The following is a 13,592-nucleotide window of genomic DNA, read 5'->3' on the forward strand; positions in this document are numbered from 1 at the left end:
ATTTAATGCAATCCCTATCCAATTACCCAGGACATAGTTCACAGAACTAGAACAAATCATAATAAAATTTATATGGAACCATCAAAGACCTAGAATTGCCAAAGCATTACTGAAGAGAAAGAAAGAGGCTGGAGGAATAACTCTCCCAGACTTCAGACAATACTATAGAGCTACAGTCATCAAGACAGCATGGTATTGGTACCAAAACAGACATATAGACCAATGGAACAGAATAGAGAGCCCAGAAATGAACCCACAAACTTTTGGTCAACTCATCTTCAACAAAGGAGGGAAGAATATACAATGGAATAAAGACAGTCTCTTCAGCAAATGGTGTTGGGAAAACTGGACAGCAGCATGTAAAGCAATGAAGCTAGAACAGTCCCTTACACCATATACAAAATCAACTCAAAATGGATTAAAGACTTAAACATAAGACAAGATACAATAAACCTAGAGGAAAACATAGGCAAAACATTATCTGACATACATTTCAAAAATTTTCTCCTAGAAGAAATAAAAGCAAGAATAAACAAATGGGACCTAATGAAACTTACAAGCTTCTGCAGAGCAAAGGAAACCAGAAATAAAACAAGAAAAAAACCTACAGAATGGGAGAAAATTTTTGCAAGTGAAACCGACAAAGGCTTGATCTCCAGAATATATAAGCAGCTCATATGACTCAATAAGAAAAAAATAAACAACCCAATCCAAAAATGGGCAGAAGACCTAAACAAGCAATTCTCCAAGGAAGACATACAAATGATCAATAGGCACATGAAAAAATGCTCAATATCACTAATTATCAGAGAAATGCAAATCAAAACTCAAATGAGGTATCACCTCACACCAGTCAGAATGGCTGTCATTCAAAAATCCACAAAAGACAAATGCTGGAGAGGCTGTGGAGAAAGGGGAACCCTCCTACACTGCTGGTGGGAATGCAGTTTGGTGCAGCCACTATGGAAAACAGTGTGGAGATTCCTCAAAAGACTAGGAATAGACTTACCATATGACCCAGGAATCCCACTCCTGGGCTTGTATCCAGAAGGAAATCTACTTCAGGATGACACCTGCACCCCAATGTTCATAGCAGCACTATTTACAATAGCCAAAACATGGAAACAACCTAAATGTCCATCAACAGGTGACTGGATAAAGAAGAAGTGGTATATTTATACAATGGAATACTACTCAGCCATAAAAACCGACAACATAATGCCATTTGCAGCAACATGGATGATCCTAGAGAATGTCATTCTAAGTGAAGTAAGCCAGAAAGAGAAAGAAAAATACCATATGAGATCGCTCATATGTGGAATCTAAAAAATAAAAACAAACAAACAAACAAAAACAAAGCATAAATACAGAACAGAAATAGACTCATGGACAGAGAATACAGACTTGTGGTTACCAGGGGGGTGGAGGGTGGGAAGGGATAGACTGGGATTTCAAAATTGTAGAATAGATAAACAAGATTACACTGTATAGCACAGGGAAATATACACAAAATGTTATGATAACTCAGAGAGAAAAAAATGTGACAATGAGTGTGTATATGTCCATGAATGAGTGAAAAATTGTGCTGAACACTGGAATTTGACACAACATTGTAAAATGATTATAAATCAATAAAAAATGTTTAAAAAAAACAATTATATATGCTTCCCATTTTAACCCCTTTTAAACTTTTCTTTTAAAATATTTTTGTTATTATTATTTTTTTAAAAATCCACCTGACTTCATTTTCATTTTTCTTGGTCTTGATCTCCTGTTATTGATTATACATAGGTTTCAAATATTGTTTTTTGCTCTCTTTTCCTTTTTTTAAGGTTTTTAAAAAGATGTCTCAACTCAGTTGCTAGTCTGATTCAAATTGCTTTTCTACTATTCATTATACACTGTTTTCAAACCCTTTTTTTCTTCCTTCTTTTAAAATTCTTTCTGTCTCTTTTTTTTCCTAACTTTTATACCTGCATAGGCATTAGAGAGATAAATAAATAAACCTCTTAAGGGCCGCAATAGATACTGATACTCCATAAGCCACAGTGCCAGAGGGATATGAGCAACATGAAGAAGCAGAGGAACCACTCCCAATTAAAAGAGCAAGATAAATCCCCTGAAAGAACGATCAATGAAATAGACATTGATGGTCTACTAGGTCAAGATTTCACAAAAGGAGTTATCAAAGTACTGAAGGTACTAAAAGAGATAGTGTTTAGAGATATAAAATATGTCAAAAATGAAATTGAAGCTATAAAGAAGAGCCAAGTAGAATTGGTAAACTCATTTGCTGAGATGAAAGCTGATTTAAAGGCAGTACAAGGCAGACTAGATAATGCAGAGGAACGAATAAGTGACCTAGAAGACAGGACAACTGAAACCACCCAATCAGAACAGCTGAGAGAAAAACAAATGAAAACAACATAAGAGACCTATGGGATAATATGAAGCATGCCAATCTATGCATAATAAGGGTTTCAGAAGGGGAAGAAAGAACAAAGGGGGTTGAAAAGGTATTTGAAGGAATCATGACTGAAAACTTCCCAAACATAAAGAAGGAATCAGATATCCAAGTATAGGAAGCTCAGAGGGTCCCAAACAGGAAGAACCCAAATAGACTCACACAAAGACGTATCATAATCAAGATGGCCAGAGTCAAGGATAAAGAAATGATCCTAAAGGAAGCAAGAGAAAAGCAAAGAGTGAGTTACAAGGGAACCCTCATAAGGCTTCCAGCTGATTTCTCTACACAAACACTACAGGCCAGAAGGGAGTGGCAAGATACGTACAAAGTTCTAAATGAAAAGAAGATGCATCCTAGGATACTTTATCCAGCAAGGCTATCCTTTAGAATAGAAAGAGAGATAAAGAATTTCACAGACAAGCAAAAACTAAAAGAGTTTAGCAACACTAAATCCATGCTAAAAGAAATATTGAAAGGTCTAAATAGAAAAGAAGCAGGATGCTACAGAAATGAGAAACTCATAACTGGAAAAGTGGTAACAACCAAGAATTACAAATAGAATAAACACAAAATTATAAAAGAAGACATCTAAATCATTAAGAGTGGGAGAGGGAAGCAAGAAAACATAGAGTACTATTTTTTCTCTCTTTTTAAAATATTTTGTTCTCAGTAGGATAGGTTTGAGATTATATTACTATCTGTTTAATAAAAACAATTACAGTAATGGGCTAATAGACTTACAAAAAAAAAAGGTAACCGCAAGCCAAGAACTTATAAATGAGTCACAAAAACTAAATAAAATCCAAGATAATACAAAGGAAAATTATCAAACCACAAAAGGAAGAAGAAAGGAACAAAGAGGAAATACCAAATCAACTGCAAAAATAAGTTCAAAATGGCAATAAACACACATCTGTCATTAATTACTGTAAATGTTAATGGACTAAATGCTCCAAACAAAAGACATAGAGTAGCAGACTGGATAATAAAGCAAGAACCTTCAATATGCTGCATACAAGAGACCCACTTTAGGGAGAAAGACACATATAGATTGAGAGTGAAAGGATGGAAAAGGATATTCCATGCAAATGGAAATGCCAAGAAAGCAGGAGTAGCAGTACTCATTTCAGGCAAAATAGACTTTAAAACAAAGGCCACAAAGAAAGATAAAGAAGGACATTTTATAATGATTAAAGGAGTGATACAAGATGAGGATATTACACTCGTTAATATATATGCACTCAATATAGGAGCACCTAAGTACATAAAACAATTACTAACAGAGATAAAGGGGGAAATTGATGGGAATACAATCATTGTTGGAGATTCTAACATCACATTAACATCACTAGACATATCTTCCAGACAGAGAATAAAAAAGACAACAGAGAAATTAAATAATACAATAGAAAAAAATAGATTTGGTGGATATTTTCAGGGCATTACACCCCCCAAAAATAGGATATACATTTTTTTAAAGTGCACATGGAACATTTTCTAGGATTGATCATGTGCTTGGGCACAAAATAAACCTCAACAATTTTCAGAAGATAGAAATCATCTCAAGCATCTTTACTGACCACAATGCCATGAAACTAGAAATCAACTACAGAGAGATAAAGGAGAAAAAAAGGAGCATGGATATTAAACAACATGCTATTAAAAAACCAATGGGTCAATGATGAAATCAAAGCTGAAGTTAAAAAAAATACCTTGAGACAAATGAAAATGAAAACACAACCACACAAAATTTATAGGACACAGCAAAGGCAGTACTAAGAGGAAAGTTTATAGCGATACAGGCCTTCCTCAAAAAAGAAGAACAATCTCAAATAAACAATCTAACCCACCAGCTAAAAGAATTAGAAAAAGAACAGCAAAAAACCCTAAAAGGCAGCAGAAGGAAGGAAATAATAAAGATCGGGAGGAAATAAATAAAATAGAGATTTTAAAAAACAGAAAAAAATCAATCAAACCAAAGCTGGTTTTTTGAAAAAGTAAATAAAATCAACAAACCTCTGGCCAAACTCACAAAGAAGAGAAAAGAGAGAGCACAAATAAGCAAAATAAGAAAGGAAAATGGAGAAATTATAACAAATAACATAGAAATACAGAATATCATATGAGAATACTATGAAAAACTATATGGAACTAAAGTGGATAACCTAGAAGAGATGGACAAGTTTCTGGAAATATACAGTCCACCAAGACTGAATCAAGAAGAAACTGACCACTTGAATAAACTGATCACTAGAAATGAAATCTAATTAGCAATAAAAAACCTCCCTACAAATAAAAGTCCAGGACTGGACAGCTTCACTGGGGAATTCTACCAAACATACAAAGAAGAACTCATACCAGTCCTTCTCAAACTCTTCCAGACGATTGAAAAGGAGGGAATACTCCCAAACTCATTCTATGAAGCCACCATCACCCTGATACCAAAACCAGGCAAAGACACTACCAAAAAAGAGAATTATAGGCCAATATCACTGATGACCATAGATGCCAAAATCCTCACCAAAATATTAGCAAGTAGAATCCAACAACACATAAAAAAGATTATACATCTTGACCAAGTGGGGTTCATCCCAGGGACACAAAGGTGGTTCAACATATGCAAATCAATCAATGTAATACATCATATTAACAAGAGAAAGGACAAAAACCACATGATCATCTCAATAGATGCAGAAAAAGCATTTGATAAAATTCAACACCCATTTATGATAAAAACTCTCACCAAAGTGGGTATAGAGGGAACATATCTCAACATAGTAAAAGCTATATATGACAAACCTACAGCCAGCGTAGTACTCAACAGTGAAAAACTCAAAAGCTTCCCACTAAAATCTGGGACAAGACAAGGATGCCCACTATCACTACTTCTATTCAACATAGTCTTGGAAGTCCTAGCCACAGCAATCAGGCAAGAAAGAGAAATAAAAGGGATCCAAATTGGAAAAGAAGAGGTAAAAGTGTCAGTATATGCCATGACATGTTACTATATATAGAAAACCCTAAGAGGTCCACAAAAAAACTACTAGAGCTGAATGAAGAATTCAGCAAGATAGCAGGGTACAAGATTAATGTTCAAAAATCAGTTTCATTTCTTTACACTAACGATGAATCAACAGAAAAAGAAAGTAAAGAAACAGTCCCCTTTAAAATGGCACCCAAAGTAATAAAATACCTAGGAATAAATCTAACCAAGGAGGTGAAAGAATTATACACAGAAAACTATAAACCACTGATGAAGGAAATTAAAGAAGACTTTACAATATGGAAAGCTATCCCATGCTTCTGGATTGGAAGAATCAATATTGTTAAAATGGTCACACTGCCCAAGGCAATCTACAGATTTAATGCAGTCTCTATCAAATTACCCAGGACATAGTTCACAGAACTAAAACAAATCATAATAAAATTTATATGGAACCACAAAAGACCTAAAATTGCCACAGCATTACTGACAACAAAGAAAGAGACTGGAGGTATAACTCTCCCAGACTTCAGACAATACTGTAGAGCTACAGTCATCAAGACAGCATGGTATTGGTACCAAAACAGACATATAGACCAATGGAACAGAATAGAGAGCCCAGAAATGAACCCACAAACTTTTGGTCAACTCATCTTCAACAAAGGAGGGAAGAATATACAATGGAATAAAGACAGTCTCTTCAGCAAATGGTGTTGGGAAAACTGGACAGCAGCATGTAAAGCAATGAAGCTAGAACATTCCCTTACACCATACACAAAAATAAACTCGAAATGGTTCAGACTTAAACATAACACAAGATACAATAAACCTCCTAGAAGAAAATAAAGGCAAAACATTATCTGACATACATCTCAAAAATGTTCTCCTAGGGCAGTCTACCCAAGCAATAGAAATAAAAGCAAGAATAAACAAATGGGACTTAATTAAACTTACAAGCTTCTGCACAGCAAAAGAAACCATAAGTAAACAAAATGACAACCTACAGAATGGGAGAAAATTTTTGCAAGTGAAACCGACAAAGGCTTGATCTCCAGAATATATAAGCAGCTCATATGACTCAATAAGAAAAAAATAAACAACCCAATCCAAAAATGGGCAGAAGACCTAAACAAGCAATTCTCCAAGGAAGAAATACGAATGATCAATAGGCACATGAAAAAATGCTCAATATCACTAATTATCAGAGAAATGCAAATCAAAACTCAAATGAGGTATCATCTCACACCAGTCAGAATGGCCATCATTCAAAAGTCCACAAATGACAAATGCTGGAGAGGCTGTGGAGAAAAGGGAACTCTGCTGGTGGGAATGCAGTTTGATGCAGCCACTGTGGAAAACAGTATGGAGATTCCCCAAAAGACTAGGAATAGACTTACCACAGGACCCAGGATTCCCACTCCTGGGCATATATCCAGAAAGAACCCTATTTCAAAATGACACCTGTACCCTAATGTTCATAGCAGCACTATTTACAATAGCCAAGACATAGAAACAGCCTAAATGTCTATCAACAGATGACTGGATAAGGAAGGTGTGGTATATTTATACAATGGAATACTATTCAGCCATAAAAACTGACAACATAACACCATTTGCAGCAACATGGATTTTGCTGGAGAATGTCATTCTAAGTGAAGTAAGCCAGAAAAAGAAAGAAAAATACCATATGAGATATTTCATATGTGGAATCTAAAAAAAAAAACAAAACATAAATACAAAACAGAAACAGACTCATAGACATAGAATACAAACTTGTGATTGCCAAGAGGGTGGGTGGTGGGAAGGAACAGACTAGGATTTCAAAATGTAGAATACATAAACAAGATTATACTGTATAGCACAGGATATACACAAGATCTTATGGTAGCTCACAGCAAAAAAAAAACGTGACACTGAATATACATATGTTCATATGTAACTGAAAAATTGTGCTCTACACTGGAATTTGACACAACTTTGTAAAATGACTATAACTCAATATAAAAAAGTTAAAAAAATTTAAGATGGAAGGGCTCATGTTAAGTGTTCTTACCACAATAAAAAAATCCACTAATTTAAAATAAATAAATATTTCCTATTGAAGAAAAGAAGAAAAGAAAGAAATGAAGAAAAGTCTCAAATCAATGGTCTAAGCTTCCACCTCAGGAAGCTAGAAGAAGGGGCAAAATAAACCTAAAGCAAGGAGAAGGAAAGAAATAATAAAGGTAAGAGCAGAAATCAATAAAATCAGAAACAGAAAGTCAATAGACTTTCTGTCTATTGATGCTTTGAAAAAATAATAAACTTGATAAAACTCTAACAAGACCAGGTGGAGGGTATAGCTCAAGTGGTAGAGCACATGCTTAGCATGCATGAGGTCATGGGTTCAATCCCCAGTACTTCCTCTAAAAATAAATTAAACCTAATTACCTTCCCCCCAAAATAAAAAAAATAATTAAGCAATATAATAATAAATAAATATTAAATATTTGAAAAATATTAACAAAAAAGACATTGAGAAAGTAACAACACGGTTACTGACCTCAGGAATGTAGGAAGAGATATGACTAAACCCCACAGACATTTAAAAGATGGTAAGGGAGTGCTATGAACAACTAGTTATGTAAATTCAACAATTTATATTAAGTGGACCAACTCCTCAAAAAACATAACTTACCAAAATTCACCCAAGATGAAACAGATAATTTGAATTGTCCTATAACTAATAAAGAAATTAGATTCATAGTATAATTCTTTCTGAAAAAGAAATCTTCAGGCCTAGATCATTTTATCATTGAATTCTACCAAGCACTTTAAAAACAGTAATACCAATTTTATACATTCCCTTCTAGAATATAAAAAAGGAATAAACATGTCTCAACTCATTTTATGAGACCAGCATTACACTAACAACAGAAGACACTACAAAGAAAGAAAACTACAGACCAATATTGTTTATAAACCCAGATGCAGAAATTCTCAACGAAGTATTAGAAAATTGGATCCAGCGATACATACAAAGAATAGCAAGTCCTCACTAGGTGGGATGTATCCTAAAAATGCAAGGCTGCTTCAGTATTCAAATCTCAGTCAACATCATTCACCATACCAACAAACTGATGTAGGAAAACCACATGAGCATATCCACTGATGCAGAAGAATCATTTAACCAAATTTAACATACATTCTTGATAAAAAAAAAGAACTTTCAGTAAACTAAGAATAAAAGGAACTTCCCATAGCTAATGAGGGCATCTACAAATACCTAGGGCTAACATTATACTTAATACTAGGTCAATTCTTTCTAAGACTGGAAACAAGGCACTACTTCTTTTCACCAACACACTGGAAGTCTCGGTCATCACAAAAAAAGGCAAGAAAAGGAATGAAAAGTCACACAGCTTGGAAAAACAGAAATAAACCTATCCCTATGTGCAGACATCGTAGAATCTAAAAACAAACAACAATAAACTCCTAGAGCTAAACTGTAGTATGTAAGATCAACACACAAAAATTACTTGTATTTAAATATGGTAGTGAAGTACAATCGGAAACTGAAATTTTTAAATATTGTGTATAATAATTCCTCATAAAAAGAAAACTTACACATAAATAAAATATAGACAAGATCTGTATGTTGAAAACTACACAATGCTGACGAAAAAAATCAAAGAAGGTCTAAATATATGGAAATATACTATGTATACGTCCTAGAAGTCTCAATGTTGTGAATATATCAATTGTCCCCCAAATTCAGCTGAAGATTTAATCCAATTACAATCAAAATCCCAACAGTACTTTTTGGACAAGCTAACTCCAAAACCTGTATGATCAGAAACTAATACAACATTGCAAATTTTAGAAAATAAAAATAAAAAGAATTATCATTTTTTAAAAAGTTTTTTCATGACATTTGTCCACCAAAATAAATAAATGCCATTACTTCACTGTAACCCTGCTATCATTTAATTTAGCCTACTATAAAACTTATGTCTTAAAAATTATATCCAATAAGAAACCAAACTTTTTCAATCTGCTAATAAATTCCTAAAAATTGGAGGAAAAATGGTTGGGGGGAGGGTATAGCTCAAATGGTAGAGCACATGCTTGGCATGTATGAGGTCCTGGGTTCAATCCCCAGTACCTCCTTTAAGAATAAATAAATAACCTTACTTAGTTACCTCCCCCCAAAATAAAAAAAAAACTTTTTAATTTTTAAAAATAGGAACTCTCTTGAAAAAAAAACTTGTATGGTAATGCAAAGGAAGTGAAATAGTTCAAACAACTTTGAAAAAGAAGAATAAAGTTTGGAGGAATTATGCTCCCTGATCCTAAGAATTACTGTGCAGCTGTGGTAATCAATTCAGTGTGACTCAAAGATGGACAGAACAGAATAGAGAACCCAGATACAGTCCCGCACAAATGTGATCAATTGATCCTGGACAAAGGTACAAAACTAATTAAACGGAGAAAGGATAGTCCTTTAAATAAATGGTGTTGTTACAAATGAACTTGGACCTAAACGTCACACCTTATAGAAATATTAATTCAAAATGGATCATAGATCTAAACATAAAACTAAAAGTATAAAAACTTGTAGAAGAAAATACAGGAGAAAAATCTTCAATGTCCCAGGATTAGGCAAAGAGTTCTTAGGCATGACGTCAAGAGCATGACCCATAAAATAAAAGTGATAAATCAGACTTAATAAAATTTGGAGTGGGGAGGGGGGGTTGCTCTGAGAAAGACCCTGTTAAGAGAATGAGAAGACAGGAGGCAGGGTATAGCTCAGTGGCAGAGCACATGCTTAGCCTGCACAAGGTCCTGGGTTCAATCCCCGTATCTCCATTAAGAAATGAAATAAATAAATCTAATTACCTCTCCTCCCTCCCAACCGAAAAATTTTTAAAAAGAGAGAGAGAATAAGAAGGCAAATTACAGACGGGAGAAATATTTGAAATAATATATCTGGCAAAGGACTTGTTCCGGACTACATAAAGAACTGTCAGAATTCAGCAGTAAGAAAACAACCCGTCTTTTTTTCCCAATGAACAAGAGTTGAACAGATACTTCACCAAAGAGGATGTAAGGATAGCAATAAGCACATGAGAAGATGTTTAGCATCTTTAGCCCTCAGGGAAATAAGCATTAAAAAGCACAAGAAGTCACCAGCACAGGCTTATTAGAATGGCTAAAAGAAAAAAATGCTAACATTCCGTAGTGCAGACAAGGAGAGAAGCAACTGAATCTCGTGTGCTGGCTGTCTTGGTCCATCCATGCTTCTACAACAAAACACCACAGACGGAGTGGCTTATAAACCACAGGAATTTATTTCTCACAGTTCTGGAGGCTGGAAGTCCGAGGTCAGGGTGCCAGCGTGGCCAGGTTATGGCCCTCTTGCAGGGGTCAGACATCTGGGAGCATCGAAACAAGCAGAAGCGGGAACTAGCTCCTTGGAGTCTCTGGTCCAGGGCACTAATCCCACTCACGAGGGCGCTGCCCCGCCTTCATGGCCTAATAACCTCCCAAAGGCCCCACCTCCTAATACCATCATTTTGGGCATTAGGTTTTCAAAACAGGAATCTGGAAGAGACACAAACATTCAGACACTGGTAGAAGTGTAGACTCCTAACTCGCTCTAGAAAAGAAGCATTTTGTTATAAAGTTCTGTACTCTTTATAAATTAATTTTTTTGAGATATAGTTGAATTCTCCAACACCAAATACAGAAATAAACTCAAAATAGATTAAAGACCTACATGTAAGAGTGGTGGAGTACTATAAAACTCCTAGAGGAAAACACAGGCAGAACGCTCTTTGACATAAATGGCAGTAATATATTTTTAGATCCATCTCCTAGAGTAAGGGGAATAAAACCAAAAATAAACAAATGGGATCTAATTAAACTTAAAACTTTTGCACAGCAAAGGAAACCATAAACAAAACGAAAAGACAACCTACAGAATGGGAGAAAATATTTGCAAATGATGAGACCGACAATGGATGAATTTCTAAAATATACAAGCAACTCACGCAGCTCAAAAAAAAAAAAAAACCATAGCAGCACTATTTACAATAGCCAAAACATGGAAACAACCTAAATGTCCATCAACAGGTGACTGGATAAAGAAGATGTGGTATATTTATACAATGGAATACTACTCAGCCATAAAAACCGACAACATAATGCCATTTGCAGCAACATGGATGCTCCTAGAGAATGTCATTCTAAGTGAAGTAAGCCAGAAAGAGAAAGAAAAATACCATATGAGATTGCTCATATGTGGAATCTAAAAAACAAACAAACAAACAAAAACAAAGCGTAAATACAGGACAAAAATAGACTCACGGACAGAGAATACAGACTTGTGGTTACCAGAGGGGTGGAGGGTGGTAAGGGATAGACTGGGATTTCAAAACTGTAGAATAAATAAACAAGATTACACTGCATAGCACAGGGAAATATACACAAAATGTTATGATAAATCACAGAGAAAAAAATGTGACAATGAGTGTGTATATGTCCATGAATGACTGAAAAATTGTGCTGAACACTGGAATTTGACACAACATTGTAAAATGATTATAAATCAATAAAAAATGTTAAAAAAAAAAGCTCTTCGTAAATTAGGATATATACCCTTTGCTTATTGTAAGTAACCTAAGAAACAAACAAACAAAAAAAAAAACAGTCAAAAAATGGGCAGAAGATCTAAACAGACATCTCTCCAAAGAAAACACACAGATGGCCAACAGGCACATGAAAAGATGCTCAACATCACTAATTATTTGAGAAATGCAAATCAAAACTACAATGAGGTATCACCTCACACCGGTCAGAATGGCCAACATCAAAAAGTCTACAAATAATAAACGCTGGAGAGGGTGTGGAGAAAAAGGAATCCTCCTACACTGTTGGAATGTAACAGAATGGAGGTTCCTTAAAACACTAAACATAAAGTTACAGTATGATCTAGCAATCCCACTCTTGGGCATATATCCAGAAAAAACTCTAATTTTAAAAGACACACGCACCCCAATAGTCATAGCAGCAGTTTTTACAGTAGCCAAGATACAGAACCTAAATGTCCATCAACAGTTGAATGGATAAAGACGAAATATTACTCAGCCATAAAAAGGAATGAAATAATGTCATTTCCAGCAACATGGATGGACCTAGAGATTATCATACTAAGTGAAGTCAGTCAGAGAAAGACAAATATCATTTATCACTCATATGTCAAATCTGAAAAAATGAAGGGGGGAGGGATAAATTGAAAGTTTGGGACTGGCTGATACAAACTACTATGTACAGAATAGATAAACAAGGTCCTACTGTACAACACAGGGAGTCAGATTCAATGGCTTGTAGTAACCTGTAGTGAAAAAGAATATATATACATACATGTATAACTGAATTATTTTGCTGCACACCAGGGACCAATACAACAGTGTAAATCAGCTATACTTCAATTTAAAAGAAAAGAACAATAGAAAGTAAATAATAATAATAAAATTTTTCAAAAATCTAAAACTATAGAAAAGATCAATGAAGCTTAGAACTGGTTCTTTGAAAAGATTAACAAAATTGATAAACCTTTAGCCAGAGTCATTCAGGAAAAAAAGAGGGCCTAAATCAATAAAATCAGATATGAAAAAGGAGAAATTTCAACTGACACCACAGAAATACAAAGGATCCTAAGAGACTTACTACGAGGTTGGCCAACTAAATGGACAACTTAGAAGAAATGGACAAATTCCTAGAAATGTACAATCTGCCAAGACTGAATCAGGAAGAAATAGAAAATGTGAGCAGAAAAATTACCAGTAATGAAATTGAACTAGTAATTGAAAAGACTCCCAACAAACAAAAGTGCGGGACCACGTGGCTTCACAGGTGAGTGCTCCCAAAAATTTAGAGAAGAGTTCACACCTATCCTTCTCAAACCATCCCAAAGGTGATTCTGTTTGACTCAAAAGCTCCTCTGCCCCACGGCTCCGTCCTCTGCACCACTCAGAGACTCAGTCTGGCGCTGCTACTTTGGGGTCACATCTCCTATTTTCTCTGCTTCCCATCCTTTTATTCTAGAAATGGAGTTCCGGAGAAACTAAAAGTAGAAATTCTGCTCATCTGCCTGGCTAT

Source organism: Vicugna pacos, chromosome 9 (genome assembly GCF_048564905.1).
Source record: "Vicugna pacos chromosome 9, VicPac4, whole genome shotgun sequence".
In the NCBI taxonomy this organism is placed as follows: Eukaryota; Metazoa; Chordata; class Mammalia; order Artiodactyla; family Camelidae; genus Vicugna; species Vicugna pacos.